The sequence below is a fragment of the Ursus arctos genome, unplaced genomic scaffold (assembly GCF_023065955.2).
Source record: "Ursus arctos isolate Adak ecotype North America unplaced genomic scaffold, UrsArc2.0 scaffold_24, whole genome shotgun sequence".
Classification (NCBI taxonomy): Eukaryota; Metazoa; Chordata; class Mammalia; order Carnivora; family Ursidae; genus Ursus; species Ursus arctos.
The window spans coordinates 39,097,107-39,110,504 of NW_026622919.1; positions in this window are offsets into that span (position 1 = coordinate 39,097,107).

Here is a 13,398-nt window from a genome sequence, read left to right on the forward strand (position 1 = left end):
ACTCTGCTGTGGCTGACAATTGTGTCAAATTTTCCTTTATCCTTTGGTTTACGTTCCTTATGGTTGGTTTGATGAGGCTCTACTTAGAGGCGGGAGTGGATGGGGCATTTGAGCCTGGTGGACTCTCCTCCGTTTCCCTGATGCTCCAAAGTAATAGCCCATTTCATGTGGTAGTGGGTTCAAACTCAGGTATTGTGGGGGGGAGGGACCAATCGGTGTGTCCACACCTTGGCCCCGGTAAAGGCCCTGATTGCAAAGCCCTGAATCTTCCAGCCCAGTCATGGAGTCCCTGCCTCCTCCAACTCTCCTAAAATGTCCCTGGTGACAGGAACTTAGGATCTGTGTCGACAGTCTCCGTGTGCACCAACTCCAGTTGTCCACCCCTTTGGGCATGTAGACGGCTATATTTCGGTTGGGTGGAGCTCTGGCCAATGGGCTGTGAGAAGAAAGGATGTGTGTAACTTCTGGGCTGAAGTATTCAGGGGCAGGTGAACCACCCTCCAGCTTCTTTCCCAGAGAAGGCACCTGAGGAGACTGTGCGTTAGCCGTGGTGCAGCTCTTGGAGAGAGCAGCCTCCTTGCTCCCGGTCCCTGAGGGCCTGAGTTGGGCAGAGCATTGCCACTCCCCCAGCTCTCACAGGACAGGAACAGGAGTGAGAAAGAAACTTGTGTTGTGTGAAGCCACTGAGATTTGGGGGTTTCCACAGCATAACCTAGCTAGCCTGACATTCTGGGGTCCCTCCCCTGGAGCACAGTCTGAGGTGGTCAGCTGAGCCCTGCCTAGGCCTGCCTCTCCAAGGGGTGGCCAGAGTCGGGAGACAGTGTGCATTCTGCTAGACTCATGCCTCTGGGTTTCTGCTTTGTGCTCCCACCACGCGTCCTCTCTGGTGTTTGTCCTTACCTTTTGCTCACTAGGGAAGCAATGAGGTTACCTTGCTTTGCTTTTTAAAAATTAATTTTAATTTTTTATCAAGGCAAAATGAGTATCTGTTTAAAAAACACGATATGACACCCTACCTCTGATACCAACTTTCTGAAGTCCAGCTCTTTAAACTCTTTGAGGCTTCCTTTTGCATTTTCCACCATATTTAAAAAAATACGTAAAGACAGACTTATTTTAGAGAAAGGGAGCACGGGGTGGGGGAGGGGCAGAGGGAGACGGGGAGAGAGCATCTCAGACTCTCCAATGAGCATGGAGCCTGATGTGGGGCTCGGTCTCACAATCCTGAGATCATGACCTGAACTGAAACCAAGAGTTGAATGCTTTACTGACTGAGCCGCCCAAGCACCCCTCCACCATATTTCTAAAAAGTCTGTTCATAATGCTATTTCTTGATTAAAAATTTTTCTACGTTATCTACTGACCTCCTACTAAAAATATTTAGCTCTTTCCCCAACCCTGGAAACTCCCCCATGCACTCACTTCTCTCTTCCTGCTCCTGATAGAGTTACGACTTTTGGTTGAACCAACATCCAGTGTTTGTCTATATATGCCTGTGTAAATATTGTCCATGGCCGCATTACATGAGGTACAATGATTTACTTTTTTTTTAGTTTATTTTTTTCTCAGGTTTTTATTTAAATTCCAGTTAGTTAACATACAGTGTAATATTAGTTTCAGGTGTAGAATTTAGTGATTCAACACTTAACATACAGTACCCAGTGCTCCTCACAAGTGCTCTCCTTAATCCCCATCGCCTCTTTGACCCATCCCCCCTCTCGCCTCCAGCAGGCCTCCATTTGTTCTCTATAGTTAAGAGAGGCAAACCAAGAAACAGACTCTTTTTTTATCCCCCGTGTTCATTTGTTTTGTTTCTTAAATTTCACATGTGAGTGAAATCATATGATATTTGTCTTTCTCTGACTGACTTATTTTGCTTAGCATAATACCCTCTAGCTCCATTCATGTCGACGTAAATAGCGAGATTTCATTCTTTATTCCATATATATGTGTGAAATATTACTCAGCTCTATCTATGTCTTCTGCATCCACTTATCAGTTGATGGACATCTGGGCTCTTTCCATCTTTCCATAGTTTGACTATTGTTGATAACGCTGCTATAAACATTGGGGGGCATGTATCCCTTCAAGTCAGTATTTTTGGGTAAATACCTAGTAGTGCAATTGCTGGGTTGTAGAGTAGTTCTATTTTTAACTTTTTGAGGAACCTCCACACTGTTTTCCGGAACGGCTGCTCCAGTTTGCATTCCCACCAACAGTGTAAGAGGGTTCCCCTTTCTCCACATCCTTGCTAACACCTGTGTTGCTAATTTTAGCCATTCTGACAGGTGTGAGGTAGTATCTTCTTGTGGTTCTGATCTGCGTTTCCCTGGTGATGAGGGATGTTGAGCATCTTTTCATGTGTCTGTCGGCCACCTTATGTATGTCTTCTTTAGAAAAATGTCCATTCATGTCTTCTGCCCATTTTTTAACTGGATTATTTGCAAGTATTACATTTGACTTTTTAAAAAAGATTTCATTTATTTGACAGCACAAGCAGGGGGAGCAGCAGGCAGAGCGAGAAGCAGGCTCCCCGCTGAGCAAGGAGCTCAATGTGGGGCTCAATCTCAGGACCCCGGGGATCATGACCTGAACCTAAGGCAGATGTTTAACCGACTGAGCCACCCCAGCACCCCTACATTTTACTTCTTTATACACTATGGTAGAAACCATGTAGTGTTCATCCCACTGTTTTCAATTTCCTGGAAACACAGGGGATTACGTTTCCCAGCCTCTTTGCAGTTTAGCGGAGACTAGTGGCTAGTTCTGGCCAATGGAAATGCAAGAGGGAGCAAAATGGCCCTTTCAGACCAAGGCAGCCCCAAACCTTCTGCACACTGTGGCCCTCTGCCTCCAGGCAGCTGGCGTGAAGGACTCCAGTGCAAGATGGGAGCAAACCTAGGTTCCCGAGTCACCTCTTGGAGGGGAGCCGGCCACCAGCATCAGCCTGTGACGTGGACGAGCTAGAGACCATTCTGTGTTAAGCCTCTGAGACTTCGAGTTCTGTCTGTTGTGGCAGCTGCTGTTAATACCTAATACTTTCAGTCTTTAAAAAACACTGTTCTCCAGTTTGCTTAATATACTTCTAATCGTCCTAATTCATCCCCACACTCTCCCTCAGAGTTTTCGATCTCCTCAGTAAGGCCAAACACCCAGCTGCTTCAGTTGTGCACCCCTAACTAATCATGTCTAGCGAGGGGACCTCAGGCTTTTCCCTGCCTGATGGGGGTGCAGAGGGCTGGTTGAAGGAGAAAGAGGTTATATTTAAGGGGAAGCGGTTTTACTTAATGGTTAAGAGCTCAAGCCCTTCAAATTTAGTAGCCGTGTGACTTTGGGCAATTTTCCTACCCTCTCCAAGACTTAGCATCCCCATCTGAAAAATGGGGATAGTAGTAACCTTAACCTCGGAGCGCTGTTGTGAGGGTTCCAGGAGATGATCCTTGTAAAGTGCTCTCTGCACAATTTCTGGCATAGAGGATGTGCTAGTTACTATAAGCTAGTTAGTATTATCATTAAGGTGAAAAAGAGGCGCTGAGGAATGACTTGTCTTCCCAGACACCAGGTAATTTAACCTGGAAGTGAGTTCTGCTTGGTCCCAAGTATAGGCAGCTGCCCCCCAATTCTAGAGCGTAACCGGGGAGGGACGGAGATGTAGAAGTCTGTCCCAGACTATGACTGCAGGAGCCTCTCCGGGGACTAGGACCACATGCTGGGAATCTTCCTGTTATCTCCTCAGCATGGGCTGAGCTGGGCTGAGCTGGGCTGAGCTGGGAGTCCCTGCAGGTCCTTGGGTACCCCCACCTCACTGTTTCTTCCCTCCACCCCTGGGTTAGGACATGGTGCTGCTTGCAGGAGCTAAATAATTCAATGCAAATGTTTATTGAGTACCTACTGTATGCCTGGCATTGTGCTAGCCAATGGATTAGAAGACTTAACAAGTAGAAAGACTTTGCCATTAAAGAGTTTATAACTAAGGCGGATGGCCTGTCTGTTGGACCCATGTATAATGTACAGTTATACACTAAAGGTAGGCTAGAAAGGAAAACCATTGAGTTCTGGGAGGGAATATTTAGGTGAGCTGCTTCATCTAGGGGGGTCAGGGAGGTCACTCAGAGGTGACGGATACCAGGAGGTGACAGGTACCTAGAATGGCCAGGCAGCTGGGGAACAACAGGTGCCAAGGTATTGAGGCGTGAAAGCCCTTGGCTTGTTGAAAGCCCTGGCAGAGGCAAAGGGACAGCGAAATACCAGGATTAGCAGGGAAGCTCATGCAGGGCCCAGCAGACCACCGTACTGGAGTTTGGATTTTATTTAAGTTGAAAGCAGAGGAGGAGACCTGACTGGTTTAGCAGGATCAGATTTGTGTTTTAGAAAGGTCACATTGGTTCCCAACCCCATCCTCTGTGCTTCAACTATCATGGGAAAACAAGATTGGGAAGGGAAGGACCAGGAGGGAAGAGGCCTTAGCAACCTGCCTGTGGCCAATGGATTTCAGGTGTTACATCTTTTGGTCTCATTCTGAATATTGGGTGTCCCCACGGTAACGTAACAGGACAAACATGCCAGGCTTTAAAAAATGTTGATGTGTTAGCTGTCGCCATTGCAGTTCCAGATCAATGCAAATACAGACGCCTTCCCCACATACCTGGAGACGTCCCTGGTTTGGAAGCTTAGCTGGTTTCTGTTTATAGGGAAACTGTGTTGTCTGAGGGCAAGCAGTCGTTAGCCTTGAAACTCCTTTCCCACTTACTGCCCCGGAGAACGTCGGTGTCAGACTGAGCCCAACTGAACACGGGGCTTGGACAAACAGAGCCAGACGTGCAACATCAAGGGCCTCTTTTGTGCTCACCTGGGCCCACTTCTCTTTTATCAGGGTGGCCCCGCAAATATTGTCAGTAAGAAACACCTTCCGGGTCCACCTCTCAGCCCCTGCGGACTTAACGTTACCACCTGGCCGTTTAGTGAACCTATCTCCATCATGGCCTTTATCACCCTATTCACTGGTTGGTTCATTCACCAAACATTAAACATCCAGCAGTCGGTTGTTGTGCCGGGCACCGGGGACAGAGTGTCAAAGCAGACGAGGCCCTGACCACATGGGCTTGTATCATAACGAGGGTAGACGGCCAATACTCCAGTAAACAGAAAGCTGAGAAAGATCCTTGTAGACAGTAGTAGGTTCTCGAAGTGGAGATTAAACGCTAGTGGCATCTCGGAAGGGTGGTGGTGGTGCTTCTCTAGTCTGCTTAGTGGTGAAGGCCTCTTGCTATTTCTTGAACGTGCCATCTTCATTGTCTCATGGGGGCCTTTTGACTTGCTGTTCCTTTTGTCTGGAAAGTTCTCCTGGCCATTCCCATGGCTGCCTCCTTTGGATCATTTAGGTTTCTGCTCAGAAGTCACCTTCCAGAGAGGGCCCCTTTGACCACCCTCACCAAAGTAACTTTTATTTATTCCTTTGATAGTTTCTGATCTGCCTCAGCCCACTAGAAACATAAGCTCTTTTGAGGACAGGGACTTTGATTTGTGGGCTGTTGGTTTCAGCTATGGCTTGATCAGGAAAACAGAAGCCATTCTATAGATTCCATATGTAAAAGGTTTTAATCCGTGGAATTAGAGGCGCACACAATTGTCAGGAGGACTGCAGGGAGTCAAGATCGGTGGAGGCGTTGGTGGTCTCCACTTGCCACAGGAAAGTGGGTGATTCTCCAGAGCTTACTGGGTGCCTGCTATGAATTTTGAGAAATGCTGGAATTGGTTGTCAGCTGTCTCAGTCTGTTGTGACAAGGAAAAAATTCTCAAGAGCTTGCCCAGAAGCTGCTGTGAATCTTAAAGAACTTGCCAGAAAACTGCTGCTGGCCCGCTCACTTACCTGCAAGTACTTTGCAGGCATTTGCCCGGAAGTTGATGCAAACTTGATGTCTGCTATCTGCCTGCAACAGCTCCAGAGAAGAAACGGCTTCTCTTTTGACTTCCAAAGCTCTTTTGAATGCCTCTCGTTGACGATCTCGAACCTAGAGATTCTGGGAAATACGATTCTGGCTTTCCCTCTGTAGAGGAGACTCTAAAGGGGTGGCGATGATGCCAAATTGCAAACACACAACCCGACGTGCTGTTGTATCACCTGTGTCTAGCGTGTGCTTGACACACAGCGGGCACTGAAGTCCTAGTTGAATGACCGGAAGAATATGCCCCTGGTCCTTGGTGGGGCCAAGATTTAAACCCCCGACGCTCTGATTCCAAAGCCCATGCAGTCCCATTCAAACACCAGCTGAATAAGGTATGACCTTGACCCAGGAGCCCAGGCTGGAATTGCTGACCAATGAGTCCCAGACAGGGTCTGTGTCACAAATACGCCAAAGGAGCTCTGCATATCAGGGGCAGAAGCTGTGAGTGAGGCTGGAGAGGCCAGGGAGTTTTTGATCTATAGAGGGTAGGCTGAAGAAGAGACCACCAAGTCTGTGCGATCAATCCTCATTAGCTTCCGGGAGGTGGTGGCATTGTAGAATGCCCTGGATTGAGAAGTACTGTGGCTGCTTCAGGGCGGCCATCCCTGAGAGCAAAGGAGAGTTAGGGTATCCCCCTGAAGGCTTGGGCATTTGGCCAGGGGTAACCCTCCTGATGGTTAAAACAAAACAAAACAAAACAAAACAAAAAGCCAAAAAAACCAAAAAACCTCTTCTTGTACTGTTTAAATGTATGTGAAATTCGCATGTTCTCCTGTAAGCGATGTGATTGCTTTAATACAAAAACAGGCCTTTCTGCCCCATTTTTGAGTAACACTGATGCTCCAGGTGACTTTGGAATCCCACTGTGGGCAGGACTGCAGAGGGGAGAATCGTTTCCTTGCCTTTCCAGCTTGGGAGCTGCCTGTGTAGCTTGGCTTATGCCCCCTTCCTCTTGTTTCCCTTGCCACACCTCCTACTGTCTCCCTAGCCACATCTTCTGCCTCTGTCCCATAAGAAGACTGCATTTAGGGCCCACCCCGGATCATATGGGACATTCTCAAAATTCTTAATCCCATCAGCTAAGTCCTTTTTGCCATATAGGGTAATAGTCACAGGTTCTGAGATTCGGATGCAGACGTCTTTGGGGACCATTTTTCTGCTGACCACCCATGCCGTTGAAGCCGGCCCTGTCCAGCTCCTAGCTGGACCCGCTGATTTGAGGGAGGCAGGCTTCGAGGCTCACTGGAGCCGGCCCCGGTAGGAGGGGGCTGTGTCCAGTGGCCACTGGGGTCCAGAGACTCGTGGCCTTTGGGTTGCCCCTGAGTAAGATTGCCAGATTTAGCAAATAGAAGTACACAGCACCCAGATACTTTATCTGGCCCCCTGTCCCTGATTCTTGCTGCCACACCTGCTGCTTTCCTCCAAGGGCTGTGCTCAGCCTTAGCCTTCTGGGCTTGGGTGAGACCCTTGTCATTCCCCCGGTGCGTGTCCGAGTAAGACAAGCTGGGACTGAGGGGTCAGAGGCAGAGCTCCAAGGAGGCTCAGGAAGGGGCCTGGGCTTGCTGATCTGAGGTCAAACAGCACTCCCTTGAGCATTTGCTAGGCGACTGCTGACGGTCCTTCACCGTCGCACAGGTGGGCTGTCCTCCCGCCCTGGAGGGCTGGGAGCCTTGAGTCTCTGTGTGGCCCTCCAAGGCTCACAGCAACTCCTAAATGCAGGACGCGGGGCTCCTGGAGTAAACACCACGTTTCACTTCCTCTGCAAACATTGCACATCTGAGAAACTCATCTCCTTTTACAGACACATCCTTCCCAGCTGCGCAGGCCGTTGGTGGCCCAGGGTCGGACTTAATAAAAATAGAAGTGGTCAGGCCAGCAGGCTTCCAGCGGAGTTCGTGCCCCCCAGGATTGCACCTCACAGTCAGAGTGTCCCTGTGCTCCCCGAGGATACGGATGTGAGGGCATGCCCAGGTTTACCTCCTGGAGAAGGACTGCAGAGAAACAGACCGAGAATCACGACTGGGAGAAGCATCGCTGTTTTACGTACCAACAGAAAAGCGAACATGCTGTCAATGACACTATACTATTGATTGTAAGGTGCACCTGATTTCAGAATTAGTTACGCTGTGAAAAGATGAGAATCTTATTATTATTTTTTATTAATAATGATTTTTTATTATATTATGTTAGTCACCATACAGTACATCCCCGGTTTTCGATGTAAGGCTCGATGATTCATTAGTTGTGTATAACACCCAGTGCACCATGCAATACGTGCCCTCCTTACTACCCATCACCGGTCTATCCCATTCCCCCACCCCCCTCCCCTCTGTAGCCCTCAGTTTGTTTCTCATAGTCCATAGTCTCAAGATGAGAATCTTAGAATCGATGAGATATGGGATTACATTTATCGTCAGCTCAATACTAGTGTAAGCGTCATGGACTAAATCATCATCGTAACTATGACAGCGATTTATTTATTAATTACTTACAATGTATTTATTTATAGTAACTTGACTTGAGCCTTGTGGCATCCCTCTTTCCTTAAGATTTAAGAAAAACTGGTCCCAAGTCAAGTGTACGTGCAGTGGGAGATCTAGTGAGGCCCCCCTCCCGCCTCTGGGGATTACTGGGGCTCGGGTTTCCTACTTGCAATAAATTCTCCTCCTGTGCCTGCCATGCAGATAATTTTTACTTTTTTTTTTTTAAGATTTTATTTATTTATTCGACAGAGATAGAGACAGCCAGCGAGAGAGGGAACACAAGCAGGGGGAGCGGGAGAGAAAGAAGCAGGCTCATAGCGGAGGAGCCTGATGTGGGGCTCGATCCTGTAACGCCAGGACCACGCCCTGAGCCGAAGGCAGACGCTTAACTGCTGTGCCACCCAGGCGCCCCAACTTTTTTTTTTTTACACGTAATCTCTGCATCCAACGTGAGGCTTGAATTTACAACCCTGACATTAAGAGTCACATGCTCTGCTCACTGAGCCAGCCAGGTGCCAAAACCACACTAAGATACCACCTTACGCCAGTTAGAATGGCAAAAATTGACAAGGCAAGAAACAATTGCTGGAGAGGATGTGGAGAAAGGGGATCCCTCCTACACTGTTGGTGGGAATGCAAGTTGGTACAGCCACTCTGGAAAACAGTGTGGAGGTCCCTTAACAAGTTAAAAATTGAGCTACCCTATGACCCAGCCATTGCACTACTGGGTGTTTACCCCAAAGATACAGACGTAGTGAAGAGAAGGCCATATGCACCCCAATGTTCATAGCATTGTCCACAATAGCTAAATCGTGGAAGAAACCAAGATGCCCTTCAGCAGATGACTGGATTAAGAAGTTGTGGTCCATTTTTACTTCTTTAAAAAAAAAAAAATGGTGGTAAGGGGCGCCTGGGTGTCTCAGTCAGTGACGTATCCGACTCTTGGTTTCAACTCAGGTCATGGTCTCAGGGTCCTGGGATTGGGCCCCACGTCAGGCTCTGCACTCAACGTGAAGTCTGCTTGTCTTCCTTCCTCTGCTCCTCCCCCACGCTCTTTCTTGGTCTCTGTCTCTTTAAAAAAATTAAATGGTGGTAAAATACAAAGTTGACCATGCTAACCATTTTCAATTCAATGGTGTTTAGTATATTTCCACTGACTTCTGCTTTCGCTACATCTTTCTGCCTGTGTGTGGTTTCTTTTCCCTGCCCTGTGTGGAGTCGACAGAACTTTGAGCATTGCCCCTGGACTGTCCAGTCAGCTGCAAACACAGGCTGTTGAATGTAGCAGACGTTTGCTGAACTTTTGAAGGAGTCAGGGGGGTATAGCCCACGTGGCAGTCACCTTCAATGCTCTTCTTCCATCCTCTGGGAGACACTGGCTGCCTCTTGGCCTCAGGGGTGCTCCTGTGATGTTCCAGAGCTTTCTCTCCTCTTCTCCTTCCAGAGCTTTCTCTCCTCTTCTCCTTCCAGAGCTTTCTCTTCTCCTTCGCAGGCTTTCTTGCCAGCTCCTCGTCGGGTGGCCCCACTTTCAACTTTATGATTCAGAGCAATTTTCCTCTCTTCTCACCTAGTTCATTCCTCCCATCCTGGACTTTTCATGGTGAACAGGCATTCTTCTACGGAGACCACCTTGCCCCAAGAGCTATGATTGTGCTCTATCCTCCGTCAGGGAGCAGCCTGCCCTGCTGTCAGAGATTTGTCATATCGCGGCTGGAGACCTGGTTAGGCTGTCGTCTCTACTCTCAGAGCTCACGTTCTGCGGCCAGTGTCAGACGCAAAGACAAGTGCCATACGGTGACTGCCATGCTGCGGGCAGGAGGAGCTCCGAGCCTTCCGGAGCAGAGAGGAGGGGTCCTAACCCAGCTGAGGCCACGTGCTGCAGGTTGTTGTGGCCGAGTTCCCAATCTCCCGTCTGGTGATTCCCAAAGGGAAGTTAGGGAGCAAGAACACCTCCCCTGCTTTCACTCTGTTGGTTTGGTTTGGGCTGACCCCATCCCCAGGCTCCAGGGATGGACACATGCCCGAGGGCCATCTTGCCCATCAGCATATTCCTGACAGCAGTGACTGGTTCAGGGACAGGTGGGGGACGCAATCCAGGCCACTGAAAAGCCTTGGGCCTTGTCTGGAACTCCTGGATCAGGGATGCTCTTACTTGCTGGTCCTGCTCGCTGGTAGGATATGAGCCTGGAGATGCTGGGGTCATCTGATCAAGGCAGCCTGCTAGAGAACAAAGGCAAAGTTGGAGGAAAACAGCATCAAGAGTAGGAGAGTGGTGACCAGATACCAGGCATGAAGCCGACTTTTGGTTCTGAAAGCCAAAAATGTCACACTTCTGCCCAAACCAGCTTGAGTTAGGCTTTTGTGGTTTATAGCTAGAGCCCTGCCTAACAGTCATGGAAGGCCGCAAAGAGGAGGTGACCATTGAGTAGGGCTTTGAAGGATAAGTAGAAGTTTGCAGGCAGAGACGCTGAGAAGTGCGTTCTAGGCAGAATGGGCAGCATGTGTGCAGGCGAGAAGGGGAACGTGGTGGGAAGGCACAAGGTAGGAGACTGGCCATGTGGGTGGCAGCTGGGTGACTGAAGGCTGGATGACCGAGCATCATCCTCAGTAGCTTGGACACGGTGCTGGCGCCGGCTGCGGTGCTGGGAGTTTACGATGGCCATGCTGCAGGAGAAGGAACTGAGGCTTAGTGAGAGGCTGGGCGGAAGGTTTGCATTTAGCGTCTCTGCCAAGAGTGCCACACAGGTGGTGAGGCTGAGCCCCTCCAGGAATGCAGAGGAGAGGTTTGCTGGGACAGCCACAGAGCCAGTGGGCATGGCAAGGAGGGGACAGGAGCTAGCTTTGGGTGCATACTCCATCCCAGGTGCCCTTCTGTGTCCCTTCAGCTTAGTTATCTGAGAGCGTGGAGGGTGAGAAATTCAGCTGAGCTGGGTTAGCCTGGGGGGTTCTCAAGGAGAATCACCTGGGATGCTTTCAAAGCTCTCTGGGCTGGGCCAGCGCAGGCCAATTAAGTTAGCATGTTGCGGGAGCGGCCCCGACATGCTGCAAAGCCCCTTCAGGGGATTTTAATGTTTACCAGCGTTTAGAGCCATTGGCTTAGGGCAGTGGTTCCCGATCATCTGGTGAGCGTGTTAAACTACAGCCTGGTGGGCCTCATCCCACACTTTGGGCTAATTAGAGTCTGGGGTGGAGTCTGAGAATTTGCATTTCCAGCAAGAGCCCAGGCGCTGCTGCCGCTCCTGGGCCTGCGCCGAGAATCCCCGGTGTAGCCCGTGTCTCCGTAAAAGCTAGCTGGGGTGAGTCCAGGTTCTGGCTCCCTTCCAGACTCGGATCCTGGATGGTCCCATCCTTCTCTGAGCCTGGGGCAAACCTATTACTCGAGTGCCTCTTATGTTCTTTCTGGAGTCTGTGGCCTTCAAACACTTCAATTTGGGTAAAATGCGAAGAGTGGGAGTGGTTTGAGGGTTGGTGGGAGGGGTGATAGCCTTGGCCCCACCTTGAGGAGGGCCAGCTTGGGCTGCAGGCCAGTGGGTGCTGAGGGCTGAGCAAGAGAAGCCTGCTGGTCCTCTGAATGCCTTGTAGGAGAAGGAAAAAAGGAGGTGGGGTGGATGATCCCAGAGATCCATGGGCGAGAGGCGCGCACCTTCCCTGGCACCAGGTGTCCACGGGAGGAAAGTGAAAAGAGTAGGGGAGAGAACAAATACTTCTCGAGCTTTGTTCGTGGGCTAGGCCCTGTGCTCGGTTAATCCTCCAGCTGCTTCAGGGTGCAACGTCCCTGCTTTACAAGCTCTCTGGGGCTTGGAGAGTTTCAGCAAACGGGCAAGACAAACAGGGAGTTTACAGAGGACCTGGATTTTGAACCCAGGGCTCTGTGACTCTGCAAACACCTGCTCCTTCCTGCCTGCTGCCGACTGTCCTGGCGCCCTGAGTGGTCGCCTGTCCCATGTGGCCTGGCCTCACCTGGGCTGAAGCCACTCTGGGCTGCTATTCCATAAGTGAGGGTCCCAGTCCTTGTGAACTGGGACAGAGGAGGACGAGGCAGCTGTGTTTGGAGTCTGGGTACCTGTGCCCTTACCTGGCAGTGCTGAGGAACCTGGGCCAGCTCACTGCTTCTCTCTGGGCCACCGTATTAGGGAGCTCCAGAGAAACAGAACCGATTGGGGTGTGTGTGTGTGTGTGTGTGTGTGTGTACATGTATAAAGAGATTTATTATAAGGAATTGGCAGGCTGGCAAGTCCCGGGACCTGCGGGGCAAGGTGCAAGGTAGAGGCTCAGGAGAGCTGATGGTACAGTTCCAGCCTGAGTCAGAGGGCTGGGTCACCAGGACAGCCAGCAGGCTGGAGACCCAGGGACAGCTGACCTTTCAGTTTGACTGTGAAGGCAGGAAAAAGCCAATGTCCCAGTTTGATGGCAGTTTGGCAGGAGGAATTCCCTCTAACCCTCACAGCCGCTTCATGAAAAGCAGAGGTGGCTGGACAGCGTCCAGGCTGAGGGTGTGTGAGAATCACGTAACCTCTCGAAGCCTGCACACGGAGGTCCTGGGAGAGGCTGTCACAGCTGTAAGCGGTTTGAGTGCCTTGCCGGCCGTCGCTGTTCTCCCTGGTGCTACTAACGGCCTTGCTACCCTGTGCTTTGCTTGGCCTCGTCTGTCAGGCCCCAGGATGGGAGGGGAATGAGGCCCAGACAAAGCCAGCCGGCCGGGGAATTAAGTGACCTTCTCTGCTTGTTCCCAGCTTCCCTTCCTGGGTAAGCGTGGCTGGGAGACAGCTTGGAGTCAGGGCTTAATCTGCCAGCAGAATTTCCTGGTGCAAGGAGGGTCTTGCTCTGCGTGTGGGCCCTAACTTTGCTGCAGAAGGCCCAGCCAGGAGCAGCTGACCGGAGCCCAGCACGTCTGGAGGACGAAGGACGCCTCTGGTCCTGCTCTTGTCTGGAAGGTGACCTCGGCTGTCCAGGGTGGCTTGCGGGGCAGA